The sequence below is a fragment of the Manis javanica genome, chromosome 11 (assembly GCF_040802235.1).
Source record: "Manis javanica isolate MJ-LG chromosome 11, MJ_LKY, whole genome shotgun sequence".
Taxonomy (NCBI): Eukaryota; Metazoa; Chordata; class Mammalia; order Pholidota; family Manidae; genus Manis; species Manis javanica.
Window position 1 is genome coordinate 45,196,068 of NC_133166.1, and position 27,514 is coordinate 45,223,581.

General features: G+C 35.6%; 1 long non-coding RNA gene across 2 annotated transcripts in view; it reads left to right on the forward strand.

The window, feature by feature from the left end:
• Positions 1-20,778: 20,778 nt before the first annotated feature.
• Positions 20,779-27,514, forward strand: part of LOC140844259 (uncharacterized) — an 82,123-nt gene continuing 75,387 nt past the window's right edge. For both annotated transcript variants that reach the window (XR_012122408.1, XR_012122409.1), the window contains exons 1-2: positions 20,779-21,047; positions 26,744-26,833. This is a non-coding gene — a long non-coding RNA (uncharacterized lncRNA). The remainder of the gene's footprint in view (positions 21,048-26,743; positions 26,834-27,514) is intronic.

The window sequence follows — 27,514 nt, forward strand, 5'->3', positions numbered from 1 at the left end:
AGTAATCCAGTGAGGAAAGGATGATGATAGGAGAACTCAGGACTGGAAATTTAGATTGAGAGCACATTATATAGGACATTAAATGCCAGCTGAATGATTTAAATGCTATTTAGGTGGCAATGCTGAGACTTGATAAGATTCACTTACATTCAGCCATCCTAGTGGTATGAATGTTATTTCATGATTTTGATTTACATTTCTCTAATGAATAATGACATTAAGCATTTTTTTCATGTGCTTATTACCTATTTGTATATCCTCTTGAAGAAACGTCTATTCAGATGTTTTACCTGAAAGATAACTGGGCTAACTTTTTAGTATGAAGTTTTAAGAGTTCTTTATTATGTGGTTAATTGAAACTTGATTAAAATTGGTTAGGTTTCTGAGGAGATTTCAAGTACAAACTCTAGACCAATGTTATGATTCAGAATAAAACAGCAGCAGCATGAGAATTTAGACATAACACTTAAGTATTTTCTAAGTCTTACACCACATAAACTGTCTCATTGTTGAAGCCAGAGCTCTTTTCAACTTTTCTGTTTCAGAAATATGCTTTAATAAAGAGACTAGAAAATTTAACAGAGGATATCAGACGTAAGCAATTCTACACATACTGTTGCAATTTGAAATTCTTAAATATCAACTCCCAAGGACACTTCCTCCCTCATGAAACATTTTGTTTTCTCAGTTCTGAAGAAATATATTGGTCTTTTGAGACATTTTATTTCTGGCTTCTCTTTTTTGATGATGCCTTTGAATCTGACCTTTATTTTTATGAGAGGACTTCATGGACACCTTTGAAGTCACACAGACATTTAGAAGTAATGACAAATGCATCTTTAACAAGCAGAACTAGTTTATGTAAGTTTTGGATAAAGCCTGTGCTAAGAGAATTATTATGTTTCTATCAAACTTCAAGTATAGTTGAAATTTGACTCACATTATTTACTCAGACAGCCAAAACATTTTTGTTCAGAAATTTGGAACAAAAATTGTAATGTATACTTAAAGAATGTATTTTAGCAAAGAATCATCCTGACATTTCAAGTCTCTAAGGATCCATTTCAAAGAAAAAACACTTCCACAGAAGAAAGTGCACTGCAGAGGCTATAGACAATGTACAGCAAGTAGAGATTTCAGCAGTCACACATTCTGCAGCTTTGAGATGGCTCATGTTTACTCATTTGTTTTCTACAATTGATCAATCTAAATAGGTTTCTGAAAACAGCTATCCCATCAGGTGAAGCACTGGTTTCATTGAAAATGCTATCACCTACATCTTTAGCCACAGCTTTCCTGTATATGCATACTTATTCCTGTGCTTTTAAATATGTGCAGGTACAACCACAATGTTGAGAATTATAGTCAGTCAATAAAAATTTTTAAAAATATTGAGTGATTATTTTATATCAGGTATTTTTCTAAGAATTATGCCCTTATAAAGTTACTCTGATGACTATTATTGTTATCCTCATTTTACAGATGAGAATAGAGACACTGAAAGGTTAATTTGATTGTCTAAAATCACAGAAAGATTAAGTTTAAAAAGATCAGACTGGAATTTGACTCCAGGACCTACCATTTTAAACACTACAATAAACTAGATTCTCTAAGAGGCACTGTTAGCTGAATCAATAATCAATTTATTTAACTGCATTTATTCTAGGACTAATAATTCAACTACAGTGAAAATATGAAACTAAATGAGAAACATAACCCGACTGAATAGTTTAACCATGGGCAAGCAGGAACACTCATTATTCATATTCAACAAATATTCATGAGGTATTTACTCTGTCCCTGTGCTGGGACTGCAGTGACAGCCCTGAATGAGAAAGACTACAGACTGGCTCCCTGAAAGCTCCAATTGTGGAATAGGAGGGTAATAAATAAGGAAACAAAAAGAAATTATTTAACTTAAGTGGTGAAAATAAAATAAAATAGTCAATATGACAGAGAATTCCAGTGTGTAGCAGATGATTTAATGTGTTTTGGAAAGGTCCCTGAAAAAGAGGCATTTGATTTGAGACCTTGTTTGTGAAATGGAGCCAGACTAGGGTTAACCTAGTGGAAGGGCACTCCAAGCAGCTAGAACTACAAGTACTGAGCAATGAAGATGACAACACAGGCATTGGAGAACTCACACTGAACCCAAGTCACAGAACCATTTTCAAGAGCTGTATATTCGTGATTACATAGGTTAGCCCTGCTTCTTGGGCCGAAACCCTGAAGCAGTAAAAATGGGAGGTCACCACCTTATGGTTTCACATGAATTAGGATTTAGGATTGTAGGGGAATCTCAGATATTTGTCCAACCTCTTAGAAACCAATTAAGAGTGACCTCTGAGTTAAAAATTATATTTTTTTCTGTGTATGGAAGTAACTAATTATCAAGTCAATAGTTAAATAATACCTCCATGCATTTCTGACTTATAAAAAGAAGAAAAAAATTATCAGCACCCACTGCAATCCTTACTCTACTGTAATTTTTCTTTTTCCATCTTTCACCTTATAATATACTTTGTAAAATAAGTATTATATTGACTCTTAACCTAGAATATATGCTTCACAAGTACTGAGAGAGGGATCTGCTTTGTTCACTGATGTAGAACTTTGAATAATGTTTAGCCCATAATACATAGAAAGTAGTGAGTGAATAAATGAGTAAATGAATAAATATGGAATTATGTTCAGTTACTGAAAATTTGAAATAAAAAATGTCCTATGTGGTCATCAGTGGTGTGAGATTTTTTTTCAGAGTGGCTGGGGTTGGACCAAGTCATCTCTTAAGTTATTTTTAGTTATACTCATCCATCATTTGAGTCAAGACCTAACTTTGAACACTGTAAAAATATCACACTAAGTAATTATTTTGTTAACTTTTAACATTTTATTAAAAGAATTACTTTGACTTTCCAAGAATTCATAAAAATTGTACAGTAGGATGGCTGAGTTTTACATTTTAAGGATGTTTTCTCTTTGGGACCAGATAATGCCTATTGTAATTCAGTCTTCAAAAGGCAAGTTTAATTGGTCTGGATGTAGAGTAAACTCTGAAAGTGTCTTTCCATTGTGCTTGTATTTACATCCACATGCACATGATTTATGTACAATATAAATGGGGTACTTCTAAGTGGGAGATAAACATTTTCTTTGAATCTCTAGACTGTGTAAATGTGGAAATCTTGGCTTATATTATTCATATATAGTTTAAGTAACTGTCTTTGTAAATTGTGCAGTATTTTTTCTTAAAAGCCATTCACCAGAAAGGGAATATTATTTTAGAATCACAGAAGTTTCTAAATGTGACATTCCAAATATACTCAATTAAAAATAACATTTCTAAGTGAAGAAAAAAGACTAAAGTAAAAGCTATGAACCCCCAAAATAAGAATAGAGAAGAAATAAAGAATCACATCTTAAATTCAGCTCATGCCTTTGGCATATGTATTTTTATTCCTTGTTTTATTTCTTTATATTGGTAAAAAAAAATAATGATTTTTGTAGAGGATATAAATATATGAAGAAGAAAAGATATAAAGAAAACAATTTCTTCTCAAAATAACATCTAGATGTAAATTTCATCATCTTTATGGAAATCTTCAGTGACATATGCAATTTTAAACATGAAAGGATCTTCAAAATTATTAATCTTCCAAAATTAAAAAAAATAATTCCTTATGACCCATTTATTGTTATTGCTATCAGCCTTATTTTAAGTGCAGAGTATAGAAATAAAATAACATATAAATCTTGACTAATGAAAACTCCATTATCTTAGCAAGCAAAATTAATTTTTTAAATCAATAATTGATTATTACTAATATCAACTAATTAACAAAAGTATATCTCAATCTCATTGAAAAAAATAGTAACACAAGGATACTTTAATGTCAAATTGAGGCCAAACCTATATCTAAAACTTTTTTAAAAAGGGTAGAGATGTGATTAAGGCTTATTTTGGTCTAAAAGCTCCAAACAGAGATTTTACATTTGATTATAGTTTTACATAATTTTTCTTCAACCAATCCTTAAACAACACTACAAAGAAATTATTGTCTAGTTTCATTGAATAAGGCAGGACTCAGACATGATATGCAAATTCTCACAGCAAGAGAGTGACAACTACAGGATTTAAAATATTTGACTTACGAATTTTTAAGAGTACTGCCATTCTCCACTTGGAATTGTGAGTAGAAAGGAGATAAAAGAAGACAATGAAGTGACAGACTTGATAAATTTACATATTTGCATCACTGAATTACCGTCCAAACTGTTTTTGTGTCAATATGATAAAATTTAGGGAGTATATGAGTCCCTGTTTTATTCACTGATCTGTATTACTTGAAAATATTTTTAAGTGTTCTTACACTATGAGGACAGAGATGTTACCTGTTATTTACTATTTGCCTAGTACATAGTACTTTTCAATAAGCACTTTGACTAATTTGTGTAGAAATTTAAAGAATGAGTGGGAGTGACCTAGGCTGTGTGAAGCTTCTAAGTTAGAAGAAGACATCACCTCAATTCAAGGAACTAAAATGACTCATTAGGCTAGAGTGGGAAGGTACCTGGGTGGTGTTAGACAGGTGGGGAGATGCCAGGTACATACAGCTTTGCTGACTAGTGTCTAAGATTTGAGACTGTATCTTGAGAACAATATGGTTAGAAGAGTACAGGTTAGGAGGTATTACAGTCTATGGAAAAGATGACACTGCTTTAAGGCCAGGGTGATATTTTATATATATCCATATTTTCCCACAATATACATTCTATACAGAGAGGCATGGGTCATTAATGTTCAATTAATTTTATCAAAAACATAAATCAGTGAATGAACTTGAATTTCATAATGCTGTTATGTTTTATTCCCAGACTCCTATCTTGTTTCCTTAGTTCTGTTCTTCCCTTATATGGTCTATTCTCCTTGGGGCAATATGAGTGTTCATTTTATAACATACATATTGTCATGGGACTACTTAGTACAAAATTTCCCAGTGATCTCCCATGCTACTGAAAACATCAATTTACTATTGAATCTATACCCCCTAATGAGTACCTGGTTCAGAATAAGGGCTTCATAAGTATTTAACAAAATAATTTTTTGAGACTGAATTATTGACCCCAGGTGATTATCACAGATTTGGAAGTTATACACCATTCTACTTGGGGCTTTTATTAATATTGTGGTAAAAAAATATGTAACATAAAATTTATCATCTTACTGTTTTGTTTGTTTGTTTGTTTGTTTACATCTTACTGTTTTTAAGTATACAGTACAGTTGTGTTAGCTGGAAGGTCTTTAATTTTCCTTCAGTTCTGAAGTACTTTTTGCCTGATACAGTCAGTATTCCTAGGTGGCAATTTTTGTCTTTCACACTTTGAATATATCATCTCACTCCATTCTGGTTTATAATGTTTCCTTATCTGTAAAGTGGTTAATAATAATTTGTCACAGAGGTTACTGTATATATCAGATGTCACAATCAGTGGGGCCCTCAGTAAAATGCCTGACGCATAGAAAGCATGCAGTAAATGTTAAATGATGATTATGATGATGATAATAATAATAATAATGACATACCTTCCTCATAGTTCCCTGTGGGAAGCTTTTATAAGCACTGGGTAAAAATTTCTATTTGTTAATTACAGAACACTATGAGTAAAGTTAAATAGGCATGCCAAAAGAAAAATTTCTTATAATGAAAAAATTCTTTCATTTAAGTGTAATATAAATCTTTGCTCACATTTAATTAACCCAATTAGGATGATAATGTTGAAAGGGCTAATTTAAATTAGAGATTTATACTTGTGAATATATTAAAGTTCTGTGAAATATACAGACTCCAAAAAAGTAAAGAAAAAGAAAATTTGCAAACAACAAAGTCTCTGACTTACAGTGAGATCTAAATGCCTGTGATGTCAAGAGGTTAGGATGCATTGTGCTTGACTTTCTGCAATGGCCATTCATGTATCCAACAACCAAGTCCTTACTGTATTAAATCTAGACAGACAGATTTTACGAGCTTGCACATTTTTAAATTCTTTTTACACTATTTCTAATTCCTAGTGCTGAATTTTCATCGGGTGTGACATAAACTCTATTAATAAACAGTAAGTTTAAGGAATTAAGTACATGTTAAGGACACTGAGTATTTTATAGATAGATGGCAAAGAAGTTTCAGCTAACTGATCAAACACAATTAGTACTGGTGGTTGGATTGTTGCAGGGGACAGAAGGCTGAGCCCTCACAGGAACAGAATGCCATGGAGATGTCTGCTAGAAGGACATGGCATTCACAACTGGAACCATGCAAATCAAGGACTTTTTATCACTGGTTGTCTTTATATCCAGAATGGATACATGGGTAATAAGAGCTCTGATAAATATTAACTACTCACAAAAATTTGAATCTTTTTTTCCCCACTGCATGTCCTCACAGATTCTGTTAATTTATCTTAAGGTATATTTTCGTATTTTTAATTTGACTGCAAAGTTTTTGAAACTCTCTCACACTGTATGTGTATGATAAATGCATGTATGTCTACGTGTGTGTGTGTGTGTGTGTGTGTTTTGAAAATCACATTTATTGATGATCTGCTGATTACCAGCCAGGTGCTAAGTACTTTTTATCACATATAACTCTCATAATAAGTCAGAGTTGAACACTTAGCTCAACACTGAGAATACAGTGATCAAGAGAGAAATAGTACCTAATCTTTGAGTTAAGTCCGGCAAAAGAAGACAGGCATTAAATAGTTCATGAACGCTGATTAAATGTCACGGTGACTGAGTGACTGTGAGGAAGTTGGGGTTCCTATGGCCGGGATCCTCACTGAACTTAAACCACCTGATAATGTAACTGGCCTGTTGCGGGGCTGCCACTTCCACACCTTTAGGCAATAAGCTATTATTGCGCTATATAGAGAGCTCGCCCGAGTGCTCTGGGCGGAGGCAGAGACACTATTGCTCGACCAACCGCCAGAGAACAACCCGGGTAATAAACCCTTTCACCCCAAGAACGTTTTGCTGTTGATTCCTTTGGTCACACTGAATCCATAGCGAAATTGCCTGGGGCTGAAACCCATTGGCAAGAAACTGACTCAGGCCAAAATATCCCCAGCATGCTATTACATACAATCACACTTCGGAGATACTGCGGGTTCAGTTTCAGACCACGGAAATAAAGCCAGTATGGCAAGAAAGTGGGTCAAATAAATTGTTTGGTTTCCAGGTGCATATAAAAGTTATATTTATACCATCCTGTTGTCTATTCAGTGTGCAATATAGCATAATGTCTAAACACAATGTAGATAACCTTAATTAAAAAATACTTATTGCTAAAAACTGTCATCTGAGATTTCAATGAGCCATAATCTTTTTGGGGGTAGAGGTCTTGTCTCAATATTGATGGCTATTGACTGATCAGGGTGGTGGCTGCTGAAGGTTGGGGTGACTTTGGCAATTTCTTAAAATAAGAGAATAACAAAGTTTGCTGCACTGATTGACTCTTCCTTTCCCAAATGATTTATCTGTATCTTGAAATGTTTGATAGCATTTTACCCACTGCGGAACTTCTTTCAAAATTGGAATCAGTACTCTCACACTCTGATCCTGCTTTTATCAATTAAGTTTATGGAATATGGTAAATCCTTTTCTGTCATTTTAAGAATCTTCATGGCATCTCCACCAGGAGTAGATTCCATCTCAAGAAATCGCTTTATTTACTTATCCTTAACAAGGAACTCCTTACCTACTAAAGGCATGTCATGAGATTGCAGAAATTTGCTCATATCATCAGGCTCCACTTCTAGTTCTCTGGCTGGTTCCACCACAGTTGCAGTTAAATCCACTCAAAATCATCCATGAGGGTTGGAATCAACCTCTTCCAAATTTCTGTTAATGCTGATATTTTTACCTCTTCCTATAAATCACAAATGCTCTTAATGGCATCTAGAATGGTGAATTCTTTCCAGAAGGTTTTCAATGGACTTTGCCAAGATCCATCAGTAGTATCACTATCTATGGTAGCTATAGACTTAGGAAATATGTTTCTTGAATAATGACTTGAAAGTTGAAATTATCCTTTGATCCATGGGCTGCAAAATGGAAGTTGTGATAGCAGGTATGACAACACTAATCTTTTTGTACATGTGAAAGCTCTTAAGTGACCAGGTGCATTGCTAATGAGCATAAATATTCTGAAAGGCATCTTTTTCTCTGAGTAGGAGTTCTTAACAAAGGGCTTAATATATTCATTAACCCATATTGCCAACAGATGTGCTATCACCCAGGCTTTGTTATTACATTTATAGAGCACAGGCAAAGTAGATTTAAGGGCCCTAGTATTTTCAGAATAGTAAATAAGCACTGACTTCACCTAAGTCACTAGTGCATTAGCCACTAACAAGAGAGTCAGCCTATCCTTTGAAGCTTTGGAACTACATAATGATTTCTCCTCTCTAGGTTATGAAAGTCCTGGATGGCATCTCCTCCCAACAGAAGGCTGTTCTATTTATATTGAAAATCAGCTTGCTGCTCAGGTAGCCACCCTCACCAACATCTCAGCTGGAACTTTTGGATAACTTGCTGCAGCTTTTATGTCAGCACTTAATGCTTCACCTTGCATTTTACTGTTATGGAGATGGGTTCCTCTCTTGAACAAAACTCTGCTACCTTCAAACCTTCTGTAGTTTCCTCACCTCTCTCAGCCTTCACAGAATTGAAGAGAATTAGGACCTTGCTCTGGATTAAGTTTTGGCTTAAGGGAATGTTGTGGGTTGTTTGATCTTCTATGCAGACCCCTGAAACTCCCTCCATATCAGCACGCAGGCTGTTTTTACTTCCTTGTCATTCCTTTGTTCACTGGATTAGCACCTTTAATTTCTAAAGTAGGACTTTTTCTCTGTATTCCCAACTTGGCTGTTTGGCACAAGAGACCTAGCTTCTGGCCTACCTCTATTTTCAACATGTCTTTCTCACTAAGTTTAATCAATTCTAACTTCTAATTTAAAGCCAGAGGTGTGTGAGTGTTCCTCTCACTGGAACACTTAGAAGACATTGTAGGATTATTAATTGGCCTAATTTCAATATTGTTGTTTGTCAGAAAACAGGAAGGCGTGAGAAGAGGGAGTGAGATGGGGGAATGGCCCGTTGGTGGAGCAGCCAGAACACACAGTGTTCACACATTAGGTTTGCCAGTTTACGTGGATGTGTTTCATGGCAGACCAAAACAATTACAACTGTGCCATCAAAGATAAATGAGCATGGATCACCACAGCAAACATAATAATAATGAATTTGAAATGTTGCAAGAATTACTAAGAAGTGACATAAAGACATGAAGTGCACAAATGCTGTTGGAAAAATGGTGCCGACAGACTAGTGAAGGTTGCCATAAATCTTCAATTTATAATAAACACATGATGAGAAGCATAATGAAGAAAGGCACAATAAAATAAGCTACGCCATTACTCTAAGAGAAAGTCACTGAAAATCAAGCTGATATTGAATCATATGTGTATGGGGAGGACAGATCAGGAACGCTGACTCTCTGGGCACATGTATTCCCCTTCTGAGGCTTCTCTAAATGTAAGGCATGACATTATCTGGCATTTCTTTGTGGAATGTTACATTGTTCTGCATTTCATCAACTACAGAATGGAAGAAATGAGAGTTATCTAGAAAAATTATAAAATATTTGAGAGCAAATGATGTATGGAACCTACTCTTATATCTCTCATTACGCCAAAGAGTCCTGGTAACTTTGTCGACACACTGGCAATTCTAGCAGTGAGGAATTCTTCCTTAGTCTTATGTTGATTTAATAAATGTCACAATTATTCTTCATTAATAACTTACTAAGTGACATTTACATCATGGAATTCTAATGTAGTTTAATGAAATAATGGTTTTCTAGACCTCAGCGACATCTTCAGAACTGCTCGCTCAGGGAAGAGAAAACATTATCAACCCTGATTCTCTGATGGACCGTGCTGCTTGAAACACTGTGTTAAAAAGGATTCTGAAGACATATTTACCCTTAGAAGCAGATAATTGGGAGAAGTTATGATATCTATGGACATAGTAGAGTTACCTATTTGTAAATTGTCTCCCTGTCCTTTTACATAAAATCACATCAGTTAGTTTTCTGCCCATATTAGGCAAAGAATGTCTCTGAATAAAATGTGACCTAATTAAAAGTACATTGTTTTATTTAAATATAAGTTTCCAAATGTACTGTTGGAGTCAATGTTCAGCCCTGATTTTTTTATGCTAATGAAAATTGATCTGAATTCATTGACCTGAATCATCTAAAATCAAAATAAATTGAATGAACATGCAAACTAGTTAGAAACTATGACCATTCTTTCTATGATCCATTCGACCTATGTTTACCAAATGTTATTTTCACATCTTAACAGCATGGTAGAAAAAAATGAAAACTAAGCTAGCGTCTCCCCATAGTGGGCACACACAGTGGCAACTGAAATACATGGTTCATATGAGAAAGAGCTTGACATTCAGAAGCCTCTTGAATACATGGATTGATCTTTTCAATAACTATTCTGGCACCAAAGGTCACTGGAAAGAGTGTAGATTGTGGGTTCAAAAAGAAAGTGTGAATTCTAGTTTCACAGTTTCTTAATAATATGACCTTTGATACCTTGATTGCTTATCTCAGCTTGAATTTCCTTTTGTAAAGCATGATAAATGAGAATGTACCAAGCCAAGAGGACATTGAAATAATTAATGTATGTACAAATTTATTTCCTTTGTACACCAAAAATTTTTAATCCTCTGCTTATTGCATACATTTCTGCTTCATAATCAATAATCCCAGTTACCTAAATGAGTAACTTTACTGTTCACTCCCAGTCTTTTAGGCAAGCTGCTATTTTTGCCAGGATGCCTTTCCAACCCTTTTTGTTTCTTACTCATTCCTTTTTGTTCCTTGGTGCTCAGTTCAAACAACTCCTCCAGAAAAACTATTACCCCTGGGTTTACTCACATATTCTCTCTCTTCAATCCCATAGCATGCTGTGTGCCTACTTCTATTTACATGTTAATTGCTGACATAACTTCTGTCTCACCCAACAGTATAAGCTCTTGAGGGCAGTTAACAACTTACTGTAATTTGCATTCCATGTTCTCCTTGTCAGCTGCAGGGAGAGCTTTTTTCATATATACAATATATAATTGTTCCAATATTATTTTCAACTCCACTTAAAAAAATGCATGTTAAATTTTTAGAAACCAAAATGACCACACATTGAGTTCCAGTCCACTGAGAAATAGGAAGAACTGGACTACACGCAGCCTCGGAGCTAGGCTTCTGATGGCTTTGGTTGTACTCCTTTGTTATACTCTTTTACTGCCACCTTCTGACATGATCTACGTTTGCTGCTGGGGTCCTTTCTCAGTTTCTGAGCCTCTCCTCTTCATGGGCTAGTATGTAAGCAGCACTGAAGAATGTGAGCTAACGCTAGTGAAATGTTGAAGATTATGTTATAAGATACTTCACCTGACACTCAAGGCTCACACTGATTTATTTCCCTGATGGGAAAGCCTAGGTGACTGTCAAAATCTCTACTAAACTATTGCATTGGGATTAAACTATTAAAGTGAAAATATATTACATTATTCAATGTAGCATTTCTTTCCTTGGTGATGATTTTGTATATCCTGTGTCAGGGAGCAGAGATTCCAGTCCAGTTTGAACATGAAAAAGTCACAGGTCGCATGTCTATAAAATATGATTAGAAGTGACTGTCTTTAATGTTTTTTATAGGTATCAAATTTTATGAGTCTCTTTCATTTTATGGTATTTCATTCTAACTCAAGAATAACAGAAGACACAGACATGTTCCTCTATGAATGCATATTAATTGCAAAGCATGCTCACAGGGTTAACTTCATACATACTTTAACAATCCTATTAAGAGGGCAGGGAACATCTGACTTTTCCATTTTACAGTTGAGAAAACTTACACATGGATTCAAAGCTATAGAAAACTCTAGTTATAAGCCTTGTGTATTTCTTTCCTTAAAACAAATTACTTTGGTCCACTGAAGACTATTTTTAAAATATACAAAAATAAACATTTATATAAGATTGTAGAACTTGGACACACATAAGAAAAGATGGTATTTTGAGTCCACTCCAAAACAAAATCCTATAGAGATTTTTAAATAATAAAATGATCTACTAGAAGAGTATATGTATTAGTTTCTTCCAATTCTCTCTCACTACCGAGAAAAAAAATTGTAGTGATGTTTCTTAAGGGAAGAAGACCCAGAAATGTCTTCTTTAAAAATAAATCAGATAATTTCTTATTATCAGCCCTTATACAGAAATCAAGGGAAATTGATGAATGACAATTGTAACCAATTAAAACTGAGTTAATAAACAGACAATAGGATCTTGTAAACAAAGCTACTCATTATACTTTCCCATCCCAAATGTTTCATTCCCTGTTCCCATTTCAATCAAAAATATCTGAAAGATTTCTATCAGACTGCTTGATAAAAAGGGCACACACCCTCTGTATTTTCAAATTTCGGTAAGGTTAAATTGGAACTCTCCTTTCTTGTTTTGTTTCAACCCTAGGGTTGCCTTAGTGTGTAAGGTCTAATGAACAAAATTTATTCCTGGATGGCTAAGGATAATGAAGGGTCTTTGAATTACCAGTAGCTGTCTTAGATACAGCCCTTTCTGTCTAGTATATTGAGTCTTAATTATGGAAGATAGAGTGATGGTATATTTATCACAGAGCATGTATGTAAATTTTTATCAAAAATTAATTTTTGTTCTCATTATTGTTAATTGCATGTATGATAATTATAATAGAGACATTTTGAAAGACCATTTATTTTTTAGAGATAATCACCACTGCGATTTCCAACTGTTACACAACAAACCAGTCTAAAAGTTAATGACCTACAATAAAGAATAATTTCATTATCTCTCATCATTCTTGGGGTTGACTCAGGTCAACTCAGGAATTTTTATCCAAGATTATCATGTGGTGGTCAGCCCAATGGGGGATATGTTTAGATTCAGCTTAAAGTCTTCTTCAGTTATATGTCTTGCAGGTGAGATCTAACATTGTGGCTGTCAGCCATAATACCGACATAGGACCTCTACATACAGCCCCAGCTCCCATGCAGCATGGTGGCTGAGATAAAAGAGTACAACCGGACAGACAGAAAATGCAAGCTGCCAGAATCCTAAACCATGGACCTCGACACTGTCCTATTGCCACATATCAATTCTAACATGTACTACTGTTCAAGCAATGTAACACTCTAAGCAAGAAGAGGATAGACGGAATCCACCTCCCAATGGAACAAAGCTGAATGAATTTAGTGGCCATATTTTAAACTGACAGACTTGGTTCTCTGGTTAAAAATTACATACATACCAACAACATGCAAAAGACTCTCACCCACTTTTAAAACTCCCCACTCCAAAGTAACATCTCTCTCTGGATCAGTCTTACCTTGAGTCCTGAATACTGTTGTCTACATCAGGTACAGATCCATATGCACTCCTTAAATGTGGTTCCCAGGCTATGCTGAGTACAGTTCCTCTAAACATAAAGAACTCCCAATTAGAGAGACCAGTTTTTGTCCCTCCACTGACACACAATGTCAGAAAAGTCTATCTTTCACTCAAAGGGTGGGAGATAAGATTCACACAGAAGTCACTGTCCCACAGATATCTGGAAATATATCTGGTACAAGTTGCCAATCCCTTGATTAGGGCTCAGACCTACTCCCTGAGAATGATTCTGTTTGGCTTTTGGCTCTGCCCTGTTGACTATTATTATTAGCTCTGTCCTCTGAATCCACCTTTCCTTTTTCATAAGAAATTATCAGTCTTTACTCCTATATAGTTTTCTCATCCAGCTTTCTAACTTTAGATCAAGTGCCTAAAGTCCTCTTTTCATTTCTTGAGGTCTCAAGTACTTTTAGTACAAGCTAGTGGTACTTCTACCAGCATAACTTCCAAAATGTTGTAAAATTTCTGTGAATCAAACTTGGGTTTACTGGTTTAGATTAAAGCTACAACCATAGATCTTATTAAGGTAAGTCCTTCTCTACCTTGGCTCCCCGTGATGCTGCTATGGGACACAATCTTTATGATTCTTTGAAGCCTTATTGTTTAACAGTGTGATTCCATTTGATATACAAAATCCCTACAGGACCCTTTTATGTTTAAATAGTTCTATAAGATTGCCTAAGATCTTTCTGATATCTTAGAAAAGATTCAGAATAGTGTTCCCTTGGGTTTCTTCTACAGCCTGAAGCCCTTCTGCTCTCAGGAGGTACTTGGGATAAGACACTTTTATTTTTGTACCCAGCACGTCTTTGCTTCATTTTATTTAAGAGCTCATTCTTCACACATCTTTCTCTTATCATGTTCTATCATACAAAGCAGAAGAAAGCCAGAAGGCAGCCTCAATTATCCCACTTAGAAATCTGTTTATTTAGATCACCAAGTCTACTAGGAACATTTCCTATTTTCCATGTTATTCCATACAACACTGTTACTAAATTTCTGCCAGTATTTAACAAGGATAGCATTTCCTCCAGCTTTAAAACATTTTCCTCTCTTTGAACTTAAGGTCTTTTGGGTTTTCAATATCAGTTTCTTTGCTGCCCTTTAAGCTTTCCCACTGTCCTTGAGGCTCTTCTGACTTCCACCTGCCATCTGGTCCCAAAGCTAATGCTGTGTATTTTAGGTTGTGTCATACCACACAATTCTAAGCACTGAAATAAACCTGTTTGAGTTAACATTTGCTGCATCACAATCAGCTCAAATATTGAATCTGCTAGGTTCTAGGCAGAGCCCTCCTTGGTCCCATTGTCTGGTAGAAACCCAATGACTGCTCAGTAATCAGTCTATCAATAATTCTGGCCAGTGCAATTAGAACCATCTCTGCCTCTTGGTTTACAGACATGAGAAACCCACATAACTAGGAGACTCTATATTCTCTGACTCAATAATTCTTTAAGCACTAAGACTTCAAACTCACCAAACTCACTAAGACTTTGGGTGACAGGAATCTCAAATTTCTGGTCCAAACCTTGTATTTCTGGTCTGAGCTATCCTAATATCTGTAAAGGGCTGGCAAGTAAATATTTTAGGCTTTTCTGGCCTACATTCTCTATTGCAACTGTCCAATTGTGCCATTAGAAAACACCAATTGACAATGCACAGATGAATGGGAACAGCTGTGTTCCAATAAAACAAAACTTTTTCTTTTAAAGCTGGTAGTGGGCCAGGTTTGGGCAATAGTTTGCCTACTTCTGCTTCAGTGTAACAGATGTGTCAAGCTGAGCACATAATTGGTACTGAATCTAAAAACTCATATTCAGGCCTTGAGATTGATTTTCAGCCATATCTACTATTGGAGATAAGGCATTTTTGAAGATTGCTTTAGAGGTCTTCCAATTTTCCTCTTATGCTTTTATCTGAGCATTCAAAGCTTTTTTCATTGTTCTTTTCTTTGTGTACACACTCTAGTTTGGTTAGGAACTGCAGCACATAATTTAACTGTTTTTAATCATTATTATTAACAATAGTAACTACATGTGTTCTAGAAACTTTGTTTTTAAAACCTTGCTCTCCACTTACAGCATGTTTGTGGCTGGCTGGCTATATGATTGGTGGGGTTCAGGGCAAAATAAAAATGCAGGCTTCTGTAGAAACCTGAAAAAAAGTTTTTCTTTATTTTGTGGATAGAGAAACTATCATGGATGCTTTGATTTGTTACTACGTGTCACATTTTGCTCAGACATGGTGGAAGTTGTGGCCAAGTCCGGACCTGCCCTGTGACAGTGATGCAGAGTGTGCACACCTGACCTCTATTCTCCTGTGCCAGCACCTAGGTTCCCACCTGGGTAGGGCAGGGCAGCAGTCACTCTGCATTGGCAGGGGAACAGGTGGCCAAGAACCAGTCAGAGGGAGGTAGAGAGGCAGGGAAGGCAGAACTGCATGTGAACTGAAGCTCTAAGGCCCTGGCACATGCTCCATCATCATGGGACTTCACTCACATAACACAAATTCCAAGATAAAATTATTAGGAATTTCAAGAGGGTGAATAGAGAGTATTAAATTACAAGCAAAGGGCCTTTGTGACTGTAGTGTTTATACATCCAGAGTTGGTACTGACTACATTCTATATTTCCACATCACAAACAGTGAGAATTTGAGTAACTATGATGCCTCAATATATGTAACTGAAAGCCATGGATTAACATTTTTTCATGTTTTTCTCACAATAAAGATATCTATGTGCCTATCAAACATATGTGCAACTTGATCCATGTACTCATCAAATATATATGCAAGTGGGAGAGTAACTTATTAAAAGATTTCCATTTGGAAGTCATTTACTGTGGCCATTGCTGGTCTAATCATTTTATTAGTGAAGGTCCCAGCAGGAAAACAGTCCATCCACTCAAAGGTGGTGATTAAATAATTCAGGGAAAACACTGTTTATGGAGTTGTTGGGCAAGGTTAAGGAAGAATAACAAGGGAGGGTTCCACACACTGGAGCTAGCTGGAGGGAAAACAGTACCACTTTTAAGTCTGCATGGATAAAGGCAGGGAGCTGTTTTCAGAAAGAAAACTCTGGTTGCAGAACAAGCAACAGTAGAGGAACCTATCCACAACCAACCATACCAACCACATACAGGAAGCAGGAGTTGTTGGAAGAACCATTTCTCTCTCTTCCTCTACCCTCTGACGCCCCACTGGTGCTACCCATTCGACAACAAAAGTGTTTCAAATGCTACATTTCATGAGACTCACACTTCTGAGGCACAGAACAATACAGAGGGAGTTATAAAATGGAATAATAAAACAAATGGAAGATACAAGGCATTTTCACTTTTGTGCCTACACCTAACAGTGCCCTACTAAACCACCACCAAAATGTTTTTTTAATTAAAAATCAATAAAAGTGCAATTCTGTGGAGTAAATGTGCTGAAGTTTCATATTTCTAGAACAAGACAACTAGGCCTCAATAATTATCACATTCTGAAAATTAAAGTTAAGAAATCTCTTAACTGGGAACTAACTGTGCAGCTGACCCATACATAGCTTCACATGCATAATTATGGAGTTGAACTGAAGGACAAGCAAGCTCTGAAGTCATTTGTCAGGGATGGTTCTTTCTTCCTAAGAATAATAGTAATGATAATACACAAACAGTAATAGACAAATTAGGTGCTAAAGTGGACTATTTCAAATAAATTTTCATGGTGGCAATTTGAAATGCATTGTCAGAGACAATACTTCACATACTCTCATATTATGCCAGACTCTTTTCATAACTATTTGGTATACTTAGAATAAAGATACAATATAAGAGGTTTGGAGGCTAAAATACATCAGCAAACAAAATTTATGTTATACAGATTGTGATTACTTAATAGAACAAATTTTCATACTCAAAGTCAATCTTATGAATGACTGTATATTCTAACAACATATGTGCATCAATTCATTAGTATTTTCTCAGTACTCTTCAAGTGCAAACACTGTTCTGGTCTGTCTTGAAACACAGACAAACTGTTATGTATTTCTGCTTAAAAGCCAATTAACTGACTTTCAAATTATTTAGAAAACACAATGACCCCTTAACCAGAGGTTTCTATTTGAAAACAACAGAAGCCACCCCAGTTAGTTCAGGTAGAAAAGCAATTAAAAGGTATCTGTGGATAATATTTGCCTCAGGCTGGGAACACACTTTTCCCCCAGAATTAGAGTATCTAACAAAATCTCTGGGATCAGATATTAGGTTTAAAGGCTATCTGACTAAAGAAAACAATAAAACTACATTGCTGAAACTGGGAAATGGGTATCAAAACCTCAGGCACTCAACCCCCAAAATTGTATGTTTTTGTAACCGACATCACTAGAAAAAACAGATTTTTTAATGTATCCACATCACATTGCTTACCTCTGAATCAAGGTCACACACTGGTGACTCTGTTTGTTGGGTTTAGATTTTTTGTCTTTGTTTTGTTTTTTTCTAACTGCAAGAAAACCTAAGAAATTGATGTTCTGGTTTCTTACTTAAAGTAAATAAATAAAATTATGGAAAATACTCCCAACATTAAAAAGTCACAAAAAGGACTTCTCCATGGAGAAATAACATGCATGGGTTAGATTTACTTTCCACTATAGAAAAACCAGAAAAGAGGACATTGTCCAACATATAATTACTTTAAAGATTAAATAAATCCATTTTTAAATAACCCATAGGTCAGAGAGAATACCACAAGGAAACTGAAACATTATGATCTAAAAAACAATGAATCAAAATTTATGTTTACATATTACACAGTACTTAAATACAGGGAAATTTATAGACTTAAATGTCTATATTAATTAAGAAGAAACATCCAAAATCAACAATCTAGGCTTCTACTTCTTAAAAAAGCTAGGAAACAAAAGCAAAGTAAGTTCAGAGTACATAGAAAAAAAGAAAAAAAAAAAGAAAATTCAACCAAATAGGAAAAAGACAAAAAAAAGAGAAAAAATATTAAAACCCAAAGCAGTTATTCTGAAAAGATCAACAAAACTTAAAAGCCTTTAGTTGGACTAGTCAAAAATAGAGAGACTATGGAGGTACCATAATGGGAATAAAAGAAGAGCCATTACTACAAATGTCACATACATTGAAATCATTAAGTAAAAAATATATGATCACAATTTCATGCAAATAAATTCCACAAATTACATGAGTTGGAAAAATTTCTTGAAAGATACAAATCAAAAGGTTGATGCAAGAAGAAACAGCAAATCCTAGTAGTGCTACATTTGGTAAGAAACTTAAATTTTTAACTTAAAAGTTTTCCATGAAGAACACTTCAGGCCTAGATGGCATCTTTGGTCCAACCCATCAGACATTTAAAGAAGACTTATCACTCTTTCACTAAATCTTTTGGAAAAAAATAAGAAAGAAGGTACATAACCAAACTCATTTTATGTGGCTAGCAACTGATACCAAATCCAGACCAAGATATGTCAAAGAGAAAATTAAAGACTGATATCCATCACTGATAAAGAAAAAAACAGGCTTAACAGAAAATTAGCAAACAGAAGAAGAAAATACATTGGGAACAAGTGTATTTCACCAGAACCAATTAAAAATGAATAAGTGTAACTTGCCACATTAAAAAAATAAGGGAGAAAAACCATATGATTTCAATAAATCGCATGATCATTTTAATACATGCTGAAAACGTTTAAAAAATCAATAACCACTCATAATAAAATTTCTCAAAAAATTAGAATTAGTGGGAAATTCTTCAACTTGTTACAGGGTATTTATCAAAATCACATATAACTTCATATGTAATGGTGAACGATTCTCCCTTATCATCAGAAACAAAATAAGACGTCCACTCACCAGTTCTATGAAACATTGTATGGTAAGTGAGAGTCAAAGGAAAAATAAATACTGCAAGGGGTTTGGAGGGAGGGTGGGATGATTAGGTGGAACACAGGTGATTTTTAGGGCAGTAGAATAGTTCTGTATAACTCTGTAATGTTGGATACATACAATTACATACTTGTCAGAATAGCAGAAGTTATGAAGCACATCGGTGGCAACAAATGCACCACACTGATGTAAAATGTTAGTAATAGGGGAAAGTGTGTGTGATGGAGAGTGAGGGGCTATATGGGAACTTTCTGCACAATTTTTCAGTATGCCCCCAACTACTCTAAAAAATAGTTTATTCATGTATATAAATATAAATAAATATGCATATATAAATTATATAAGTATATATGTATATAATAAATACATATAAATGTAAAAAGAGGTGAATCCAGCAGTACAAGGGGTGTTGCTTTGTAGTGTTCAACTTTCCAAATTATAAGCTGGGGGAAATACTTAGAAGAGTATATAAAGCAATCTATAAAATTATATTTAAAGATATAAAATATAATCTCAAAAAATTAAAAAGTTGTGTATTGTCTTTGGGAAATGTAATCCTGTCACATCCTGACTTAAAATCACTAGTTTCCCACTGTTCCTGGAATTCAAACAAAACCACTGAAGGCAGATGAGGCCTAGCCTGGCCGTGGCCCTTGTGTCTTCCCTGCTGTCTGCTCTCTGGCATACCCGGCCATCGATGCTGCTCTCCGAGCTCCAGTTACACTTAACTTCACCCTAACATGGAGGGAACGACACCCCTAAGTTCTCTTTCCTCCTAGCCTTCGCAAGTGCTGCTGCCCCAGGGAGGCTAAGAGGGGCCACAAAGTAATTTTCACGCTGTCTCTTCCAGACCCTCCATCTCCTCTTTTCAATTTTCTCCTCCCTCAAGTCTGTAAACTAATGTTTCCTTAGCATCCCGTGCTTACTCCCATCATAGCTTGTAGCACATGCTTACTTACCTGGAATCCTGAGGACAGGGCTTGTCTTTATTTCTCAGCCTTCAGCACTGGGTCTGGTGCACAATATAGTTTTTTCAACAAATGTACCAAACTACCAACTTCTTTTATGTGAAATAGAGGAGTCAGACTAGGACTGTTGACAGTAACATCCACTGGATAACCAAACCGCAAGAACTACCTTAGTCTTTACTTCCCTCTGTCTCTGAGCGTCTGACCGTCGCGGCTCCGGAGAAACCGCTACTAGAGATCCCTCGAACCGTTGGGACATCACGTGGCCTGCTCCGGCCACCTCCAATCCATGAACTCCATTTCCCAGCATGCCTCAGCACGCGAGGACCATGCTTCCCCACCCGAGCGCGGCCCCAAGCCGTGTCTGAGGTAGGGGCCAAGGCTGAGCGGCCGCGGCGGCTGCAAGGACCATGGAGCAGTCGCGCAGTCTCCAGTGCTGGCTGCATCTGTGGTCTGTCCCTGCGCAGGGCGGACTCATGGATCCCTGATCTGGTGAGGCTGCCGTTGGTGGGAAGTTGGAAAAAGGACGTGAGCCCCGAGGTGGTGGAGCCTTTCAGGCCTTTCAGTGAAAGGAGAACCCGTCAAGGAGCGAGATGCGTCTCTTCATGGCCGAGGTAAGTTCTAGCCGAGAGGCTGAGCTTGTCCACGCCGCACTGCCAGACAGCTGGCCAAGCTTGTCCTTATGCTGGCCATCCAGCTGCGGACCCCCACCTGCCTAGAGGATGGAGTACGCTTGTCTGGGCACGAGCCGCCTCTGCCTGGGTGGGAGCAGAAAACTGGAGGAACTCCCTGAACCCCGGGAGAGGCGGAGGAGCAGGCTCTTGAACGGGCCAGGGGAGAATTAATCACCGGGGCCTTCTTCCCCTCCAAACTCTCTGGGGTCTGTTAAGTCTAAGGACTCCATACAGCCCCATTCTACTGGCACATATTAATGAGAAACACCAATTTATTCAGGCCAAAGCTAACCCAAGGAAAGGGCAGAATCGTTCAGGACTACTCACACCAGACTTACCCAGTTATTCCTTATTTGATGGTGAATAAGGAACCACACCTAGCCTGATGAGTTGGACACAGTCTTGTGTGTTAGAAAAAAAAAAATATTAGAAATAAGATGACATTCCAGATGACAGTATTCTATATAGGAAATCTGTAAGTACATATAGAAACAACTAGATGCAATAAGATAATTTATCAATATCAAAAGATTCAAAGCAATATGCATACTATTGTATCCCTATATTTAAACAATGAATGGTTGTAAATTGAAACTAAATACCATCTAAGTATATTAAATAATTTTGGAAAAAATAACCTAGAAGAAATGCGCAATATATGTACCCTGAAACATAGAAACCATTGCCAAAAGAAATTAAATTTTCATTCTAAATTGCTCTATATATTGAACTTAAGCTCAAAATCCCAGTAGTCTGTATTTTCTGCAATTGAAGAAGCTACAATTTTAATAGATGTGGAAATTCAAAATATTTTTGAAAAAGAAAAAGACTTACACTATCTGATTTCAACATTTACTATAAAGATAGAGCAAAAAAAAATGTGGCATTTGTGTAAGAGTATGCAAATATATAACTTGAACAGAAGAGAGTCCAAAAATAAACCCACAGGTATGTGGCCAGTTGTCTTCCAAAAGAGGTGCAGAGTCATTCATGGGGAAAGGGTAATGCTTGCAACAAATGGAACAATTAATTATCTCTTGTAAAAACATACTGTATATCACACTATCTAAAATTGAATTTGAAATGTATCATAGATCTAAAATTGCATTTTTTTAGGTGAAAACCTAGGAAAGATAATTTATAAACTTGGGCTACCCAAATATTTCTTAGGAAACAAAACATGAATGATAAAAATATTAAAATTAAATGTAGTCAAAATTTAAAACTTATGTTTTCTGAAGACACTTAAGAAAATGAGAAGCCTACTCACAGTCTGGAAAAAAACAAAACAAATTACTCATGAAAGATTAATATCCAGCATATTATACACATATACATGCATGCATGTATACATAAAGACATATGTAAATACATATGCATGTGTATGTGAGTACTGAGTTATAAGATTGTATATATGTATACAATTCAATAATATAAAATGAACCGGTACAATTTAATAAAATGGGAAACATTTTAAGCAGACACTTCAGCAACGAAGGTCTACTTTTGGAATATAACTAAATGAATGATCATCAACATCACGGTTCATTAGGGAAATGAAACTAAAACCATAGTGATGTATAAACACATCCACTAGATTGGCTGAATCTAGACATGCCAGCCAAGATGCAGAATAACTCAAATTTGTATACAGTCTTGGAGGGAATGAAAAATGCTATAGCTACTTTGGAAAACACTATGCTAGATTATAATGAATATAAACTATAGTGTATAAAAATGATAGCTACTATATAGTAAGTTAAACATTCAATTGAACTAAATCCCACTCCTAGGTATTTACCCAGAGAAATGAAATTTGTCCCCCTAAAGACTTGTACCTGAATATTCATGACAATTTTATTCAAAATACCTCAAAATTGCAAATGACCGAAATGTCTGATTAATGAATTGAAAAACAAACTGTAACAGTTCATACAATGGAATTCTACATAGTGATAAGAAGGAACAAACTACTAATGCATAGGAAAAGATAAATAAATCTCAAAGGCATTATATTAAGCAAAAGAAACCAGCTAAAAATTGTCACATAGCTAAGCCATTTATATTACCTTCTGGAACAGGAATAACTGTAGGGACAGAAATCAGATCAGAGGTGTGCCAGGGTCTAGATGCGGTGAGAGGTGATTGATAGTAAAAGGACATAGTGGGTGATGGAATTACCCTGTATCTTGTTTGTGGTGTATATTTTAAGACTATTTACACTTGTTAAAACTCATTAACCTGTGTACTTAAAGGAGGATTATTTTGTGAATAAATCGGACTTAAACTTCCAAAGGAAAAAAAATATGTGTGTGTGTGTGTGTGTGTGTAAGTGTGTATTATATATATACACACACATATTTTGATGGTAGTGTGGGAATACAGGAAGGCAGAAGAGGGAAGAGGCAGTTAGGAAAGACTTCCCAGAAATGATGCTTGAGCAATTTGTTAAAGAACAACTATGAGCTACCCAGACATGTGAAGAAGCAGGTGGGGAGAAAAGAGGGTGCATATGAAATTTAAAGAGAGTTTCAGCAGCTTCAACAATGTATGAAAAGCCACTGAGATACAGAAAAGAGAATTGAATATTGGCTCAATATAATAGGAGTTTAGGGTGTGAATGAGGATTTAACAGGAAATCATGCTGGGTGTATAGGCAGATACTAATGGACAAGGACCCTGGAATCGAAAGCTGAGATTTTAAATTGTATCTTTTATGTGATGATATGTAACCAAGTGATTTTAAACAGGAGACTGACTTAATTAGATTTAGTTTTTGTAAACTCTGGTTGCAGTACAGATGTCAGACTGTTAGATGGGGAGACTAGGTGTGAAGGCTAGTCATAAAGGAAAGACGAGGGTCTTAAACATGACATGGGCAGTTACAGTCAGCCCAGACAGTTAGAAGGTGATGTGATTCTGCACGGAGCAGAGAGGGAGGGTCAGAAGGTGAGTGTGATTTGTGGGTTGGACGTGGTGGTGTTTCCTGGGTTGAGGACTATAGCACAATGGTCAGATTGGCTTTAGGAGGACAAATTTAATGATCAAAGGTATAGTCTTAACTATGCTGAATCTGAGATTCCTGTGGAATAATTTAAGTATTGGCTGATACAGTTCCTTTATTCATTCCCCACAAAATTGCATTCATTTTATACTTTGTTTCTTTAAAACCTATTTTGTCTTATAAGCTTTCTAAAATTGACTTAAATTTATTTTTCCCTATCCTCTCTCTTGATCCTCTTTCCTCCTTCTACTGTAAAATTGTTTACTGTAATGTATATAGTGACTGTGTATGTAAATATACATACACATCAAATGCTCTCTAACAAACAGGTGTAATTTTAAGTATCCTCTCTTCTTTTGATTAAGGTCAGAGCTTTAACTTTCTCCTTAAAATGTAACTCTTGAAAATCCCTCTTATAAAACAGTTCTAATTCTAGTCAATTAGGAGTAATACCAATAAGTTTCTCAGTGTTTAGATTGGATGACCATGTTTTCTTGTGGCTGCTGCTGCTGTTTATCCAGGGGCAGGCTGCACTTATTCACTTACCGATACATTTCAGAGCTAATTAAGCTTCTATCAGAAATCAAGCAAAGGAAGTGAGAAGAGATGCTACTTAAATTAACTACATCTATTTTGAAATTGATTTTGAGCTATGAAGTACACATTGGATTGTTAGAACTCTTCTTTTAGGCATCCTTGTACTCCATATTTCTCTTGAAACCGAAGGTGCCTGTTTCTTTTCCCATCCCACGCTGGGAGTCTCTGCTTCTACTGGAGCTCTCATCCCTGAGTGCTGTGTTCGACACTACATTGCCTTTCTCTGTTCAACCATTCATGGTTAGAATTCTTCCTCGGTAGTTCTTTTTCAACTCCTATTTGATAAAATATTTTAGTCCTACTTTTATTTCTCCTTGTATCCTCTGATTTGTTTGTACTTCTCATTGCAAATCAGTGATTTTTATTTTGTTTTAGTCCTTTTATTCCTTTTTCAGCTTATCCTATTGTTCTGGACATGAGCATAAAAATATACAATTAAAATGTTTCAAATAATAACACACTTTAAATTTTGATGTCACTAATGTCAATTTCCGCTCTTTCTCCCAATGGCAGGTTGTCCATCTAAATCAACAAATCTTTCAAGTTAGAGTAAATTTTTTCTCATGCTTTAGGTTTCACGTATACGAGTAAATCTATAATTCTGAAAGACATTACTAATTAAGAGAAGAGGAAAGAAGTAATCTCTTGCGAATCTCATTTTAATAGTATAACAATGGCAATTTAGGGAATATTTACTTTTTAGCCTATTGGTGAACCCTCCTAAACACATGGCAATTTCTTATTTAGAGCCATCACTAAGTTAATCACAATAATTAGTGTATCTTGTCAACTACACAGAATTTCCAAATCATTGGAAGAATTATGTACAGCAGTCTACTAGTTGAAACTGTCAGACCTGAAGCAGATAGGCATAGTGAAAACCCTGCTAAATAAAATTGAAGTGGAGAGATTGTGTTTCTGGAAAGAAAGCTCATATGAATATCTGTTTATTTCAGCATTATCTGTGTAACAACTTTTTTTAGGCCTAAGATCACTGCTTCTGTTTTTTTGCCTATTCATGATATAGTTAAATTTAGCTTTGAGTACATAAAGCAATACATTTCTCCTAAAATTCACACTTTTCTTTTTACCTTTCATTGATTTGTCAAGCTTAGAGGCTTCAATATGAAGTGATTTATTTCTGTTTTAATAATGTTTAAATATTTGGCTCTTATGGTCAAAGCATTTATATGTTCTGCAGTTTTAAATACTTCACAAGATAAAAAACATAGAGGTGGCTGTAAAAGGATATAATGCTGGTTTGAAATCTTGGAATGGGGTCTATGGAAAAATTTGCTTTTAATCTACAAATGACAAACCCACTTATTACCTGATAATATGTCCACATCAAAATCAATAGAATGTAAGATCTGATAATTCTCTTTTTATCCTACTCATCCAATATCATCATTTGCTATTCTCATAATGCATTTTCTCTACCGGTGGTGAATATCAGGTTTGATTGTAAGAAGACATGCAGGGTAATCAGATACTCATTTATTAACCTAATGAATATATGTTATATGCCTTCAATATGCCAGGCACAGAAATTATATAGTATAAAGTGTCCAATTTAGTTCTTTTTCAAAATCATTTAAAAGAACCTATCAGGAGTTTGCTTGAGGTTTAGCTAAATCTATAATTAATTTAGGGAAAGTTTATATCTTAACAATATTGAATCTTCAGATTATAGGCATGGTATGTCCAATTATTATTTTTTTGCTAATACATAAATGCTTATACTAAACTTTTGGGAAACTCACTTGTTAGTTCTAGAGGCTTTATGCATTCATTTTTATTCCTCAAGGTTTTCTACATAAAATATCATACCATCTGCAAATAGAAACACTTTTATTCCTTCCTTTCCATTATGTGTAACTTTTATTTTTCTTCCTTTACTGCATTGTCATCTGGTGCAATGTTGAATAAAATTGGTGAGATACTGTTGCCTTTTTCTGGCTTTAGAAGAAAAATAATGGCTTTCATCATTAGGTATAATGTTATCCAAAACTTTTCTTTGTGTGCATTTTTTCAGGTTAAAAAAGCTACCTCTTTCCCAATTTGCTGAAGATTTTTTTGCTATCCCTTGAAGTGGAGCCAAGAGATGAAAAACAGAGGAAAAAAGGTGAGTTAGGGATTGTTGGACTGAAGCTGTTTCTTTGTGGTTGCAGTTACTATAGTTTCTAAACAATTATCTCAATCTGGCTGAACTATGCATTTTAAGCTCCTGTCCCCCTCTTTAAAATCCACTAACCTTGTCCCCATCACCTACAGGATAAAATTCAAATTCACTTAGCATGGTGGTCATGACCTCTGCCTTCAGCTTCATCTCCTTATTCTTCCTTATTATCTTGCATGCTTTTCTATACTCTTGGTATTTGAACTATGTGCATTTCCTAAAACATACAATAACTGTCACAGTTGCTTTGTAACTGCTATTCCTTTTGTCAGGAATGTCTACTCAGTTTGTACTGTGGGAGAAAACTTAAACTAACTTAATTTAAACCACCTCTATAAACCAGTCTCAAATATTTCACACCTTATTATAAACAATTGTCTCAGAGCACAATGTACAATTGCTATTTTCTAGTCTTCCTTGATTCCTCCACTGGACTGTGGACCTATAGTGGATTCTACATGGAGTGTTTATATCCTGAAGACCTAACTCACTGGTGTAATGAGTGGCATACGTTAATAGTTCAGAATGAATTCTTGAAGGAGGCAGTTAACCTGTATTGGTGAAGGCTGGGCACAGGCATTGTAGCAGAGACAGTTTGGGTTGGCTTTTCCTGGTATTTATATATAA